Below are 17,216 nucleotides of genomic sequence, written 5' to 3'. Positions count from 1 at the left end.
AAAAAAGCAGAAAGGGACACATTATACTGAATGTAACAAGAATACAATCAAGTTTTAAATCCCTCCTCCCCACACTGAGTTTACTGGTTACCAACTATCTTCTCCGGTCTAGGCTGGGTATGAACTTTGCAGCATATGGGTTTATACAGCACCACCTAACAATCTAACATCACACAATGGGGATGCAAAATACTTAGGGTACACCACAATGAGTATTAAAACCACTTATTCAAGTTTAAAAATACTTTTTCTTGATTATTCACAGATAATAGTCATTTGCATTTACTACCAAATTTTTGGACTAAACAGTTAGGGGTCTGCAATTACATTATCAAGGTACTGGAAGACCAAGGAAGAAAATGTAAAAATACACACACACACAAACAAAACACACTGTTCTTATTTAAAAAAAAAAAAACAGGTCACCAAAAATTCAGAATTTCATTTACCACAAGATTGATAGATTGATAAATGCATAAACAGCACTTAGAATGCTAATCCTGAAATAACCTACACCCTTTATTGTAAGCAGAACACTGAACAATTTTAAAGCTTTTAGTTTTATAACTTTTAACATTTCCAATATGAAAGCTATCATAAGCATATTTAAAACCAAATACAGTTTTACACATAATAATGGTAACTAACATAGACAACACCAAGGTAATCTAAGCATGGATGAGTAGACCAAAATATGACATGCTGAAGAACAATAAATTAATAACATTCTCGTAAGTTCTATGAAGAAGCATTTTGGAAAGTTTAACTTGGAAAGTTAAAACAGGGACAAGACTGTCCATAAACAAAACTACCTATAATAAAATAACAGGCAACTAAGTATTACGGTACACTCACCGAAATATATACAATGTAAATAGGGGAACTAATCAACAGCAGACAGGCAGATTATTTTCCTCAATTCTCTACAAATATGGCTTGATATTTTTCTGCATCATTCTGTGTATTCTGCACAGAGTTACATTACATTTACTCAATTGACTGATGCCTTTATCCAATTTGACTTACAACATTCATGATACAGTTGGTTACATTTCTTTTGGTTCTCCAATTGGAGCACAGGCAGGTTAAGTATCTTGCTCATGGTCACACAGTGTCAGAAGCATTATTTGAACACACAACCTCAGGCTTTGAATTTCAAAGCCTTAACCACTACATCACACTGCCTGACTGGTAATTACTGTAAACGTTAATGCATTAATGTGCTGCATGTATTTATTTGTTAAGCACTCTCTTACTTGTTGCTAAAATAATCAACATCATTTTTAAAATCACTATTTTATAATAAATTTTTTACTTTGGAATTTATTTTATTCATTGTTTTTGTTAAGGTCGAAGCACAGCATGTCACCTTCCTATGGTCACTGCTCTTGACTGGAATGCGCAGCTGTGGAACATGGCAACTGGCTGTTTAGCAGAGTTGTGCAAGTATGCAGCATGAGTCGAGGACTCATATAAAATATTAATTAAAAATATACTTATCTTTTGTAACTAATTCTACATTCTTTTGATTAACTACTCTACTGAAGCAATATTTTTCCAAAAATTATTTGAATGACTGATAAAAATGTATCTAATATTTAATACAGTAAACTACAGTACTATAAACATCACAAAAAAATAACCTGACATTAAAAAAAATGACTAAAATATTGAAATAAAAGTGCTTTTTAAAATGACAGGTTTTTGAACTACTCCCCCAACACACCTTCATTGCCCCTCCTGAGTCTGAGATCCACATTTGTTTGAGTGCGGTTGGGAGCATGCACTGATGTGTTATATTCAAAATTTTCAAAAATAAATAATCACTGCCAATTATTGCACGGTGAATGCCATTCATTTGTGCAACAAAGATAAAAGATTTTAAGCTGCATAAACATTAACTGTAAAACTGAGTACTTCTGAAAATGTTAAAAAGCTTCCTAAGCGCAAAGGCTCTTACTTGAAATTTTCGAGTTATTTATTCTAGTTGTGTTAACTGCCAAAGCACTTCTGGTGAATCAAAAGCGAAGGATGTTTTCCCGTAAAACAAAAAAGGTTTTGTTAGAAAGAATGCAGCATCAATCATTTTGAGTATAACCTGATAGATATTACAATACACTGGAAATCTGCATTGACAAATAAATTACTCAAAGTACATTAGCACAATGAAGAACATAATATTCTACTAATACAACAAGCAAAGAACACAATCATTTTGCATTTTCAAAGGTACAGTACCTGCTTACTTTACAATAATAATGGAAATCTCTCTCTACTTGATCATACCAAAAAAAAAAACACACACAAATGTATTTCAATAAAACAGATTACATATTGAAACTTGGATTTCATACGTTACATTAGTATTTGGATATTCATCCATGACATGGCTGTCATATCCATATCCAAAATTTGAATGCACTACAGTCAAATATGCATTACAGTTTGAATACAGTAATCCCTCGCTATATCGCGCTTCGACTTTCGCGGCTTCACTCTATCACGGATTTTATATGTAAGCATATCTAAATATAACAAGCAGATTTTTCGCTGCTTTGCTGGTTTCTGCGGACAGTGGGTCTTCTTACTTCTGGTACATGCTTCCTCAGTTGGTTTGCTCAGTTGATTTCATACAAGGGATGCTATTGACGGATGGCTGAGAAGCTACCCAAACAGAGGACACAGTTAAGTTCCTGTGTGCTGATTGGCTTAGTGATGGAGCACTGAATTCGGATCTATTCCGTTAACCAGGAAGTCTCGTCTTGCTTATTCAGAATCAACGTGTTTAGCTATGTAAAGAGTTTTGTGCCCTTTTGTGTTTATCTTTGTGCATAGTCGAGACCTTTGTTATGGCTCCAAAACGATCTGCTCCTGCTACTGCTTCAGGGGCCGTGCCCAAGCACCAACGGAAGATGCTAACGACTGCCGAAAAGGTAAAAGTTTTGGCTATGTTGAAGAAAGGAAACAGCTACACTACTGTAGGACACCTATTATGGCATCAATGAGTTCATGATTCTTTTTATTTAAAAAGGAAAAAAAGAATATAAGATCTACGTCCGCAGTGTCCTTTAACCAGGGCGCAAAATGAGTTGTAAGTGGACGTAATAAGGCGTTAGTCCAGATGGAAACTGCTTTAGGGATTTGGATTGAAGACTGCCAGAAGAAGAACAACGGCAGTGCTACACAGTCGCCTGAAGAGGCTCCTTTAGAAGACTGTAATGCTCTCCTTTGTTGTGCAGTAAAATTAAACTCATGGTTATCAAACAAGTCATCGTGTCATTGTTGGTAAGTAGCCATAATTAATTTTCTACATACAGTACTTAGTACATGTACATACGTTTAGTGTCACTACACACGTTTTACTGTATACAATTTTTCTTGCATTGTACGTATTTATTGCTGGTGGCCTGTCTATCGTAATGGCTGTAACATATGATATCGGAGACGCTCGATATCTTTAAAATATTCTGGTTTTACTGTATATAAACAGTGTATTTACATACATAATTTTAACGAATCTTATCTAATATCTAAGAGAATACAAAGGGTTTATGCTGTATAACTGTGCGGGAAATGTTTATGAGTGTGGGAAAGTTTATAAGGGCTTTACATATATAAAAATAACCATATAAACATATGGTTTTTAGTTTGCAGACTTTCACCTTCCGACGAGGGATTACTGTATTACAAAAAAAAAGTGAATTGAAAGTTTTCCATGTTTCCATGCATCATTAATGTGCATCTTAGGCGTAACACATCATCATTTTTTAGACTGCCATTTCATTAGTCACTTCCAGGAACAGTCTATTCATCTTTTTGGTTTGATGCCTACTGTTGTCATCATAAAATAGATACCCACCTGTTCAGATGTAAGTAGTGGAGCACTGTCCTAATACAATTTAGGTCCACTTTTTTCTTTTTTACCGGCTGTACCTGAAGTATAACTTCTGGAAATTTGGTGCAAAAGAAACAATAGCAATACCCCTTACAAAGGGTCAGATGTGTTACTTAGGATGTTCTCAGAAGTTAAAACTAGAAGTGCAACAAATATTCAACATACTCTAATTATTTTTAAAATTAATTTGCTATTGAATTATCATTAATGCACTCATGTGTTATGGGTCTGACGAGAAATACAGGTTTCCTAGATAAAAATTTCACAGGAATGCCATATGAAGTTCGACCTTTGAATTGGACAATTCCTGGAAAACAATACTGCCTGAATTCTCCAAGTTGACCTTCAATTCAGTCAAGAATACAAAATACAAAATATAACTTGGTCATCAAGAAATGGCATTTTTGTGGCTGAATTACATTTGGAATGACAGAATGCAGTTTAAACATTTAGCATAGTCTCTTTATTTTCACACACACAAAAAAAAAAAAAAAAAACACGAAAAAATTGGCTTATCTTAAATGAATATTTTTGCAGACCAAGTAACATCAACAGCATCCTTGTATTTCTTACAAACAATTCAAGTGGAAAATCATGTGAACCCATTGAACTGAGAAGGTGAAATGTCACTCAGTGTTTCCAGTTAAAGTAATAACGCTAAACCAAACGTAATTGGTTGATTAACTAATTACCAATGTAACTGATAGTGACAAGCTCTAGTTATAAACACATAATTCCACCACGAGTCCCTCTTTTACATAAAGTTAACAACTGACAGTTGTTGCATGTGTAACAAATGGACCACATCTATTCATTTAATTTTAATAGTACTAAAGATGCTTAGAAAATTAGTATTTTTTCATATGTTGGTTCTAAACGCCTTTGAATAATACCACTTTTCTTTCTTCTAAACCCCTTTGAATAATGCCACTTTTTTTGTTTGAAAGCAAGTAAAAAAAGTGCTGTCTGCTCAACTAAGTGAACAACTTATTCTCCTCTCTCTGCCCTTTTCAAGGCTCGAAAATTGCAGTGTTTAAAAAGAAAATACTTTGTGGTGGTTATTATATAAAAAGGATCAAATAGCAGATCAATTTTTATAATGTATAAGCAAATTCACTTGTTACACCTAGCAGTTCATGTTTTTTCAGTAGCCAAAAAAAAAAAAAAGCTTTGTGAGATGAAACTAAACATCATAGCTTATAGGAAAACACTCTAAAATTATTATTTTTACTTTATTCTTGGTGAATTGCCTATAACTTAAAGAGAAATTAAAAAGCAATTCTGAGCGCTTATGAGTAGGTGTTACAGTAATTCATAGAGTACTATGAATCTACTTAATGTGACCGAATTCAAAATCTCTGCATTACTGATAATAAAATGGCACTGGTGTTGCATTATCCTTAGCAATTATATTAAAAAAAAAAGGTATATTCAGCCACCTGTTTTGTTTCACAGGTTTGATTTAGTGTCAAGTTTTGGCAAATGGTCCACCTACTTTTGTGTATTTACCTTTTATATTATAGTGTTTTCATTTCAGTTTTAAAAAAGGAAATCTTGTATTTGGGGACTATGTATTATTTTTCCATGTGAATTAACCTTGGAGTGATAAATATTTGTAAGTGTACTCCTCACTTACACAGGTAACTCGCTACTGAGCATTTTCTGTAATGACAGGTGAGCACCACGATGTGTAAATGGGTCTAGTTTAATAAAGTATACCCAAGACTACTGTTAAAACTCCTTTTATTTTACTCCTTTTTTAAGATACAATGAGGATAAAGTGCTTAAACAAAACCAACTGACTGGCTCCAGTATCACACTTGAGAAGCCACACAATGCCAGTGCAGTTTTAGAACATAAAGTCAGAATAGTTTTAAGATAAGGTTAGAGTGTGCCAGAAGGCTGCAACACTTAATTTGTGTTTGATGTGTTGCAGCCTTCTGGCACAGAGCAAGCAATATATATATATATATATCAATCAAACACTGAGATAACCTCTACTATGAAATCATCTCAAATGATAGTGTATCAAACTGGCAGTGAACTTTCATTTGATGTAGCTTTTCCTAAAAACATATTTACTTTGATACAGGGTTGCATTACAATATGTGCAACCATGAAAATATACTTGAAAGCTTTGCAAGCCCATGCCTATATACAGCAGCACACTGCTACTGGAAAAGCTGCAGTGAAGCATACAGTACACATAGTGCTGTATTGACTTTTTCTATTCCAATTTTGTTTGAACAAACAGACAATGCACCGAGTAATTTAGTTTTGCAATAAATTTAAAATGGTGTGTTTTTGTAAGAACTTTAAGTATGTTATTTATTTTTGTGCAATGTAATCAATGTTTCTGCTACTGGTTTGTAAACTGCTTTTCACATCATCAAAACGACCTTCCAAAAGCAGCATGCAATTAGATCAACACAAAAACAGAAAGCTAGAAATCAAGTTAAAAAATGACACATTCTACTGACAAAAAAGAGCTTGATTTCACAAAGTTCTAACAATGCTCCCATTAACATGGATTAAGTTAGCACTGGGGTGTTAGGCCAATATTTGAGTGTCAAGAAGTACAGCAATCAGTCTCCAGCACAGCTTTACTGACTTACATTAGTTGCATGATCACATGGGACACAAATAGTTCAGTAAAGGGAGGGAAAGCTGTGTCTGGTGCACCTACAGAACATATCTGTAAAATATTTTAAAGGAAGGGTACATAAAACAAGAATGTAAGGGTATTTCTTGAATTATTCATGGACTCTACCAATGGCAAATGTATATAATCCTTTAGTGGACATAGAACAGAAGAAAATCAACCAGGCCTGATGCTTTAATATTTTTTCCACCAATTTGATAAAATAAAAAAGTAAAACTTACTCAGTTCCATTTCACTGGCAATTCATGCAGCAATAAAGGAAACCTCCTTGCTACACCTATAAACAGTGCATGGTGTGGCTAGTTGTGTAGAGGGTCTCCGCTAGATGAATTATAATGCTTAAAATGAGTATTCAGATAATGCCAGAGATGAAGTAATACCTCTACAGTGAATAGTTTACAATTAAATTGAATGCAAATCCTCAAAAGGCAAGTCTAAAAATGTTATGACTGTGCAAAATATTCTATGCGTAGGCTCATTTTTATTCTGGTGCTCCAAATAGAATAGGAATACCCAACTGTAGCCATGGGTTTAATTTGCTTACTATTTATTGTTTCAGTATAATCAATTTATTGTTAATTTATTTTAAGACACAAGTGCAAATCACACTGAATGCTATAGGGAAGCAACTACTTCAGTGTTACTCACTTGTGTATGAATTAACATGTTCCATCCATTCATTTTCCTAACTTGCTTATCCAGAGAAGGGTTACGGGGAAGCTGAAGCCTTTCCCAGCAAGCATAGGGCACAAAGCAGTAAAAAGCCCCTAGACAGGACTATACCCATTAAAGCTGAACACCCAACCCACATACACTAGGGTCAATTGAATAACACCAGTTCACCAAACCTACATGTCTTTGGATTGTGGAAGGAAACCCATCAGACACAGGAAGAACATGCAAACTCCATGCAGTTGTGCTGCCCTGTGTTAGGAAAGACTAGTGTAAATAACTTTAACTTAAAAAAAAACAAACTATTAAATGGAAAGACAGAATAATTTATCCTAATCTATACTAATAAAAGACAAAGCCCTCACTCACTCATCACTAATTCTCCAACTTCCCATGTGGGTGGAAGGCTGAAATTTGGCAGGCTCATTCCTTACAGCTTCCTTACAAAAGTTGTGCAGGTTTCATTTCAAAATTCTACGCGTAATGGTCATAACTGGAAGCTATTTTTCTCCATATACAGTACTGTAATGGAGTTGAGCTTGATGGCCGTGGGGGGCGGAGTTTCATGTGACATCACGCCTCCCACTTAATCACGTGAACTGACTGTCAACGCAGTACGTAGAAAACAAGGAAGAGCTCCAAAAAGCGCTGAACATGCACTATATAATTGAGAAGGCAGCGAAACAATAAGAAGCGAGCGAGTGACATATACAACCATATTCATGAGTGCTGCTACTTCAGAAACAAAGCACGGTGTAAACCTAAAGTTTAAATTAAGATCATAAACAGGCTGCCGCTGGCGTTTGTCATGCCCATGGCATGCGGGGTACAAGTTTAATGAGAGGACGCAGGATATAAACGAGAGTTTTGATCACTTTGTAATTGAGTTAACATTGATGGTGAGGGGCTGTGCTTATGCAAATTCCGAGAGACTGTCTTTGTGGGGGGGGGATTGACAGTTAAGGTGGGTGGAGGAGTCACGTCATCATCTCCCCTCCCATTCACCTCATTTCGCTCTGAGCTGAGCTACGCAGCTAACAGTGTCTTGCAGAACCAACTTTGTGATGCTGCCACCAAATACTCACAGAAAAATCCACAAAGTAATACACACGCTGTCTCTAGAGTTTCTCCACACTCTGAATCCTCCAGGCACTACTTACAAAAGGTTACATTGACAATCGTGTTACGTTATTTTTTAAATATTTCCTTTTCTTAGCACAAGCACAGCTGAGAAGCCTCGATGCATGTGCTCCATAACACATTAAAAAATAACACATTTAATCACACTTTGCATTTCAAGCAAAGGGGAACTTCTGTCAATGCATGATTTCCTGGTACACCGATTACATTGATGCACACATCAGAGCTACAAAAATGTAACAGTCGGAAGAAAGCACGTTGCTACGACTGATTGGAGGAAAATTTCATTTCAAGACTACCCGACGGAAGCCTTGATAAAAGCGTGGTTTTGTGCAAACTGTGGAAAAAGGAGTTTGCATAACACCGAGGCACTTCAACCTTACGGTACCATCTAAATGCAAAACATGTTACAGCGAACACAGAAACTGTGTATGCTGTTAGCACTAGCAGTACGAGTTTGAGTACCAACAAAAGGTGTCGGCAGCCCAAAACTGATGAAATGACTGGCTTCAGGACCAAAATTAGTAAGTCAACATCGGTCAAACTTACATATTCTCTCGCAAAATGGATTGCTTTGGACTGTAGACCACTAACAGTGGTGGAAGATAGGGGGTTAGAAAATGTGCTACAGTTAGCGCCAGGTGATCCAACTTTTCAACTGCCGTGCCAAGAGACTATTTCAAGTAAAACTTCAACGGTTTAATGACACTGAAAAGCAAGCAAAATTAGATGCATTACAGAAAGCGGACTTTGTGGCGCTTACTGGGGATCATTGGACTTCCGTGACCGTTAGTAATTTTAATTACATCCAATTACAAAATGTTCAATGATCACACTGTTTTAGCCTAATGTACAAAATAATTTTGGCTAAGGTTACTCAGAGTTTAAAGGTGAAGCTGGTCAAATTAACTTTTAGGTTTCTGCCTTATTTTTTTAAGATGAAAAACTGCACTTTGTTAAAATTTTTCTTATTATATAAAGACAATACCATTCTGAACATGTACTTAAAGTACTTAGAATACCACTTTATTTTTAAGTCTGCCCAATTTTAGCCACGGATGATGATTCTGATTTGAATTGAAATGCAGTTTAAATGCATTTTTTTTTCAGAAATTAAAAGAGCTTGACTTTACAATATTCATGTCCATGTCTATTTCATTCTGTCGCCCACTAAAACCCTTTGAAATTAAAAAAAACATTTACGCTTTGGGCTAAATTTACATGTGTGATTACATGCGATGAATCAAGATTAATTAATTACAAAGCCTCTAATTAATTAGAGTCCCACCCCTAATAAATATATATAAATAAATAAATAAAATAAATAAATAAAATAAAAAAATATATATATATATATATATATATATATATATATATATATATATATATATATATATATATAGTGGATGTATATGTATATATACTGTATATATGTGTGTGTGTGTGTATATATATATATCTGTATATATATACAGTATATAAAATATATATGACAGCAACACTCGTGACAATGACAATCATGTTACGTTATTATTAAAATGCTTCCTTTTCTTTTTCATTACTTCTCCGCAACGAAGCGCAGGTATTTTGCTAGTGTAACATAAATAAAGGCATGCTTCATCTAGTAATAATTTAGCAGACCTAGTCTGACACCTTTGGGTTGACAAAATAAATTAAAAAAAAAATTTTAACTTGAAGTTGGTTTGGACAAAAACCGAAAGAGAAAGGGAGACCCTAGGACTGAACTTGAAAACCCATGAATTAATCAATAACTTGCATAATGAAGTTAGTGAAACTTGAACCCTTCACCCATTAAACCTCCATAATTGTGTACAAGTTACACCACACCAAAACATTTTGATTCCTTTCTAGGGGGTACCTTTTTTATTTAATTCAATACTGTGAGCACTCGCATTAACAGCTGGAGGGTGCATTTGTGGGAAATTCCCCTTGAGTATAGATATCTCACAAATGCAAGTGAATTGTGGTTTTTTAACTGGCACAACGGACATTTTTTTTTTTTTAACTATTTTTATTAAAAAAAGCCACAAAAGGTGGAAGAGTACTTTTGAGGCATACTGGGAATACAAGGGAGTTGCCAAAGCATTAATCTGTATTGTGTAATAATTACTGAATTGTGAGGAGTTTCATAATTAAATGTGACATGTACTACTTAGAAATGATCTGCTATCTGTAGAGCCCTGTGAAATCTGAAATGGGCTCATGATGGCTGTCAAAGGAAGCATATCCTGCCCCTACTGCAATAGAACCCAACCACCATGGTTGTGGCTGTGTTTGTCAAGGGACATGGCAAAGACTGAATGAGTGCATCGTGGTGTTAGTTATGTTTAGAAAAGTTTCTTCACTTCTGTAAGAAAGGAAAAAAAAAAACCAACCAACAACAACATTTACTGACTTTTGTATAGAAATGCACCAAGCTGCAATGTTTTATTCATTGAAATAGGATGAATACATTTTATAGGAACTCTGTGCATAGTCAAATACTAGGGTAACACAACAATTTTTTGTTACGAGTAGGGATGTCAAAAGAACATGTTTTTCGGTACCAAGTCAATACTAAAATTCCACAAACACAATGGTACTAGGTTTTTGTATAGTATCGGAAGCACCAGACTGATGAGTGACTACAAGTAACACATCTCAAGAAGAAAAATGGCAAATGACTAGAAATTAAAATTCCTGTGCACAATTGCTAGAATCATGCTTATCATTAAATTAAAAAAAAAAAAATGTTGGTGCAAAAACACCCATTATGAAGTTCACTCAGAAACACACTTGTACTGTATGTGCTTTGAAAGCACACAACGTTACAGATTATATGTGAGTGGTAATGGTTTACCTTGAAGATGTCCCAATAAATTCATTCATTCTCCGATTGTTCGTCTCTGCATTCACCCATTTCCTATGTGGCATCCGGGTCATGCATACAGGACTGTGGGAGGATTACCAGTGCTAACAACTGCTGTAGCAAGTAAAAACTGTGGCAAGTTTCAAACTAAGCAGCTATTTGGCTTATCTCTAACAGCAATGAAATGAACTAAATCATTGGTTAATACCAAAATAAAACATATTGAATATTTCAATGCTTCAAAGCTTATCTATTACTATATTAACAGAAACACAAGAGAGACGCACAGTTATAGCAATAGGGGTAAAACAGGATGCTGAACACAAATCTACACACTCTAAACTTGTATCAGTTGTTTGGGTTTTGATGGCAAACTAATGTTCATTAATACAGATCCTAACATGTGACAAACGTATACGTCAAGAATCAAATATGTGAAAGGCACACTGGCGACTGTGATGCAGACTCTGAGAACTGACTGACTAAATAAATGTATTGCTAGTCCAGTAAATTGTCTAATTCTGGATTTACACAGAGGCTAATAAGCAATAACAATGCTCACTCATATAAGATGTTCTGAAAACAGAAGAAAGACACTTTTAAAAAAAAAAAAAAAAAAACCAATTTCTTAAAATAGTGAATGTTAAGTTGAAAAGTCTGCTTTCACACAGGAAGCCTTGAAGTTGGGACAAGGGTAAAAAAGGTACAGTTCAAAGCACAGGAGTTTATGACATTTGCAATTTGAATCAATTTGACTTAGCAGTTAAATATTACTCTTTAGTTAACAGCTAATGATGCAAATATAAATTATTTTACAGTAAAAAAAATGTTGGAAACCTAACAGAGGAATTCTGATAAACCAGACTTTAAAGCGGTTTTCATAACAGTATGCTTTTAAAGAGTTTGCTTAAATGGAATTATCCTGAATTATTTTGGAATTCACAAATTCAACAGTGCAGACATAACAATTTCTGCATTTTTGAGTATTGTTTGACAGCAGTGCTTTTTAGTTACAGTTGAGGAAATGTCAGAGAATAAAATTAGAAATGTACACATGGTAGGAAAAAATAGCCCATCATGAGATGATTTTTTTTATAAATTCTGCCAAAATTCTCCCAAGATTGTAACCCCCATGTTGTTACATTCAGAGAATTCCCATGCCTGGCACACATTAAATTTAAGTCTTCCATTGTAATTTGACATTTATAAATGCCAATACTAATTTACTTAAAAGATAGCTGGGCACCTAATTGACTGATATTCTACTATTTTAATGCTACTGTTACTTTTAGTATTTACAGTATATATTGCATATTCTGTTACACAAAATTCCACAATATTGTCCACTTGAATAATGGAGTTACTAAAACTAAGTACCAAATATCATGAATTTTCATTGCAATTGTTATTGACTACAAAAACTCTGCTATACGGATATACCTAGTTATAAGTTAGAATACTCATTCACCCGCCCCCTCCCCAATTAAAAATAATCATCCAATAACTGTAGTATGTGTTTATAACACTTTCAAAATCACTTCAGTTATTTTTGTTCTCACTGGTATGAGCAAACTCCCACATATGGTATGCAGTTCAACTCGTCTTGACATCTTGTGCATGCCACATCAACCAACTCCAGGGGTTCATCCCTTTAATGGGTCATGAGGAGTCAAAAGTTGCTAATTTTCATAAAACTTCAAAGATAAGTCAAGCAAAATGACACCTTTTATTGACTAACTAAACATATTACAATATGCAAGCTTTCAAGGCAGCTTAAACCCCCTTCTTCAGGCAAAGTGTCATTTTGCTTTACTTCTCATTGCATCCATTATGGCTAACATAGTACAACATCCTACTACTACAGACATAAATCTTCAAAAAAAGGGGATCGTAATAAGGCATGTGGAGTGTCACTTAATGTTTTTTGAGGCTGCTGATCACAAATATGATACTATTTTTAATATTTGGTTCTTAACCAGCAGTCCTGGTGCTCTAAAAGCCACTTCCAGAGGCATAAAAAAAAAAAAAAATCACAATTATCAAACAAAAGCATGTGGGGTATCATTTTTTAGACCATTTCAAAGTCAGTGATTACAAATAAGACATTATTTTTGATCCTCTACTAAGGATTTAGCCATCTATGGGCCTACATCAGATGATGAAAAATGACAAATACATTTTACAAAGGAGAATATTTAGACTTTGGGGAACACATTTTAATATTTCAAATATTTGACACAACTATTCTTGTTTGTTGCGTACCTCTACCTCATGAAGTAAATCATTACATTTTATATGAACACAATTATGGCAATTAATGCTAACATTTATACAACAGTATGCATTCACAATGAGTACCATTGCTAAGGTATTCAAATGACAATCTAAAAAGGAATTAACCATGCAATAAAGACTATTAGGGAGCAAATACTGGAAATACAGCAAAATCAACAGATTAAGCCAAATAAAAATCAGAGAACTTGATGTGCATGCTAAGCGAAAACGTGCCAAGGATAACCCTGTCAGAGATAAGCATGCGGAGTGATTTTTTTTTTAAATGTGGAACAGAATGGACCTTCCAAATCTAATCATTAAATACGAGACCTCCATAAATGGGCAAGCATTTGGGGAGTCAAAAATCGCCCCAGATTTTTGATTACCAGCATTTTGATTTTACATTTGATACACTGCAATAATCTGTAAACCACCAAAGTCCTGTAACTGTGCCACAAGAAATACAAATCTGAGTTTGGGAGTTTTAATAAAAAAAAAAATACAATTTACCCAAACAACGACATACAAAATTATGCAAACACCTAGTTTTGAGGTGTACTTTTGAATAAAAGGTCGTTAACAAAAACGTTTTTTTGGTCTTGACCATGCTTCCTGCTGTTCTTACCCTCAGCACAAAAGGCGCCTGTCGCTTTAAATCGGGCCTACTAGAAATGAAGACTGTCAGCACTCACTGAATTTAAAACAATCGATTTTAGCATGTATACTTTTTATTGCAGCGTCAATATTTAATTTTTAAGGTAACTACCGCCGCTTTAGAACAATAAAATCATGGGGATTGGTGAACTGGGGGAGGGGCAGATACCGAAGGTAGTTCATGTGAAAATGCTCGGTATTTTTTCTGTTAGTGGTTTTTCTTATAAATTAAATTACAGGAAGTTCCCAGTTCTACACACAGAAGGGGGGTAATTAAAACACACACTCATACACCTTACTTATTCTCAAAACACACCATAGTAAAATTGCTTGAAACAAAGAAACGATAAACGTTAAGCGCGCGCGCGCGCACACACACATACATACATATATACATACACACACCAATGGACCCTCGGGATTTTTTCGCAGGCCTTAAATGTTTCATGAGTGGCCCACGCCGTGAAATTTATTTTTGCATTATTAAGATAAAAAGACGGATATGGTGCCAGTCGAACAAACGAATCTCCACCGTTTTCCGATTTTTTTCTAATTTAGAAAAATGATGCACTTAACTTGTAACAGCATGAACTGTTCAATTGCTACAGCATGCCACCCTGGAGATTTGCTCGAAAATGTTATCTTTACAAGAATTTGTTTTAAAGCTAACGAATGCATATTTCACAATCGGACAGCCTCCAAGAGATAAAGGTATATACCCGGTTTAAAAAGTTATGTTGGTTGCAACTAAAAAAAATAAACACCTTGTTAAATTCCCGCTTGCTAATAATGCAATGCTTTTTTTCCCGGAGACAGGCTGCAATCGGCATTCAAAGCTCGATTCGCTTCAGGTCACATGGCATTATTTAATTGCAAAAACATAGTTTATTCACCAACAAAAGCTTAACAGATTTATTGTGACAAGCCACCTTCTCTCACCAACAGCAGTGCTGCTTCGCGATACCTCTTTTGTTTCCTGTTCAGCCAGATATGGAGAGTTGCCTTCTGTAAAGTGTGCCGTTTGCCATTTTCCCGATCGCATTCGCTTCCTTACCTTTCTTTTCTCTGCTAGTGGGTCATAGGCGATCACGGTGTTCTCCCTTGAAATCCTAATTTATAACGCGACTATCTTTCACTGGTGTACACCTCTTCCCTTAAAAATAAAAGGACCATTAACATATAATTCCTTTCCTAGCAAAGAACCGTCCTCCTATAGCTTGTAAGGAAAGGAGAAAACTAATAGTAGAAAAGATGACGCCCTCTAGGAGGGTGCAAGGAAACAAAGAAAGAATAATACATCCGGCCTTAAGAGAAGGGACCTACCAAAGAGTGGCGATTAATCGGCAGAAGTCACATCTTTCTAATAGTTTTATTGTGCTTAGTGCACATTTTAACACCTGGAGCAGTCCATTAAGTTGGTGAATAAGAATGTCGAGATATGATACATATTAAATAATAATAACGTCATTACAACACCTGCTTATTATACCTCTTCTCATAATTAATAGATTGGAACGGTGGCGCAGTGTCTAGCCTATATGTCTTATGCCTCCAATAGACCAGGTTTAAATCTTGGCTGGAACTTTGATTTTGTTTTGTCCCGGTGTCTCCATCAATTTCTTTCAGAGTCGTTACGTTTTTCTCCCTGAAGAGATCTGCAATAAATTTCTTGGAGCATCTAATTTGTATTTATTTGTGAGTGAGCGTACCTTGTGACAGCCTGTCAAGGTCTGGTTCATGCCTTGCAATCTTGCAAGAATCCAGTAACTAGATCAGGGAGGTTTAAAGATAGATGAGCATTTGTGTACACTTAGGAAAATATGATTGTAGTTTCCTTGTGTGCATATTTATTTTTTAGCAGCTAACAATTAGATAGATAGATAGATAGATAGATAGATACTTTATTAATCCCAAGGGGAAATTCACAATTATTTATGGTATTTATTAGTTACATATGATATCTACATGTTTTAAAAAGTTCTTGTAGCTGTGATAAAAGAAGGAAAATTGCTCATCATAGATTGATAGGCGAAGGATGTTTAACTGAGTTTTCTTTTACAGTAAATGTAAAATTTCACAGGTCACATGTTACAATTTAGTTCTTTGTAGAACTGTTACCATTTGCCTGTCGAATGATCCATTTCAGAATTTGAATGACTTAGAACAGGTGGAATCTGAACTTAAAGGGTTTAAGTTCAGCATTTTTCAAGTCAAAGTTATTTCTTCTGAAACATGGTATATATGCATTGTGTTCCAAAATCCAGCGTTTTTTATAAATTAAAAAAATATATATATCTTGCTTGAACTGGTGCTTTACAGTTGAGGCTATGGGACAAAAAACACCTCTGGAAAATAAGTCTACAACTTACTGAATACATTCTGTTTGAGTTTTGGTAAAGGAATACTTGCCTTTTGTGTTTCAGATGCATGTTTGTGACAACAAAAGGCATTTGGAAATATTCATTTTAGTGTGTATTCCTGGTACTGTTTTTCTTAAGATAAGAATGCTTTTTCTCTTTGCTTGTATGAGTTCTCACATAAATGCAGAAATACAAATCCAACAACAAAAAACCCAACCACCTGGCATGAACACTTTATTATGATTTTGTCGTTCAAGAGGGAACCACCCCTGGGGTGTGGGGGTGAAACGTTACTGGAGAAGACCACAAGTGCTGAGGCATTGAACATACTGTAGCTAGTTTTCATTTAGAATGTCAGAATCTATTATTATTGGGATTTTTTTTTTGTTTGTTTGTTTAAAAATTACTTTTTACTTAAGCTATTTTACAATGCGTGTTTAATCTCAACATGCAGATCAATACTTAACGGCCTTGGGCTTCATAAAGGATACATTTGGTAAGTTTTAGGGCTTTTGTTTTCTGGTGGTGCTTTGGGCCCATTTAATAACAATGTAAAGTGCCAATGTGAGCATGATATTTTTTAAAATTTATAGAAAACGCTGGACTTTGGAACACGATTTCACATGGCAAACGCAAATGCACTGTGTTTGTTAAGAAATAACTTCAACTTGAAAAACACCAGTCTTACCC

General features: G+C 35.0%; 1 protein-coding gene across 2 annotated transcripts in view; it reads right to left on the bottom strand.

Annotated features, from left to right (window-relative positions):
* LOC120530671 (core histone macro-H2A.2) overlaps nt 1-15,450 on the bottom strand; it is a 54,776-nt gene extending 39,326 nt beyond the window's left edge. Inside the window, exon 1 of one of the 2 annotated variants that reach the window (XM_039755099.1) lies at nt 15,221-15,450. The gene's annotated coding sequence lies outside the window, so the exon portion shown is untranslated. The remainder of the gene's footprint in view (nt 1-15,220) is intronic. The other variant, XM_039755093.1, reaches the window with a different exon arrangement.
* Between the last annotated feature and the right edge of the window lie 1,766 nt (nt 15,451-17,216).

Source organism: Polypterus senegalus, chromosome 1 (genome assembly GCF_016835505.1).
Source record: "Polypterus senegalus isolate Bchr_013 chromosome 1, ASM1683550v1, whole genome shotgun sequence".
NCBI lineage: Eukaryota > Metazoa > Chordata > Cladistia > Polypteriformes > Polypteridae > Polypterus > Polypterus senegalus.
The sequence above is the reverse complement of the archived record's forward strand: the minus strand, read 5'-3'. Positions and strand labels throughout refer to the sequence as shown.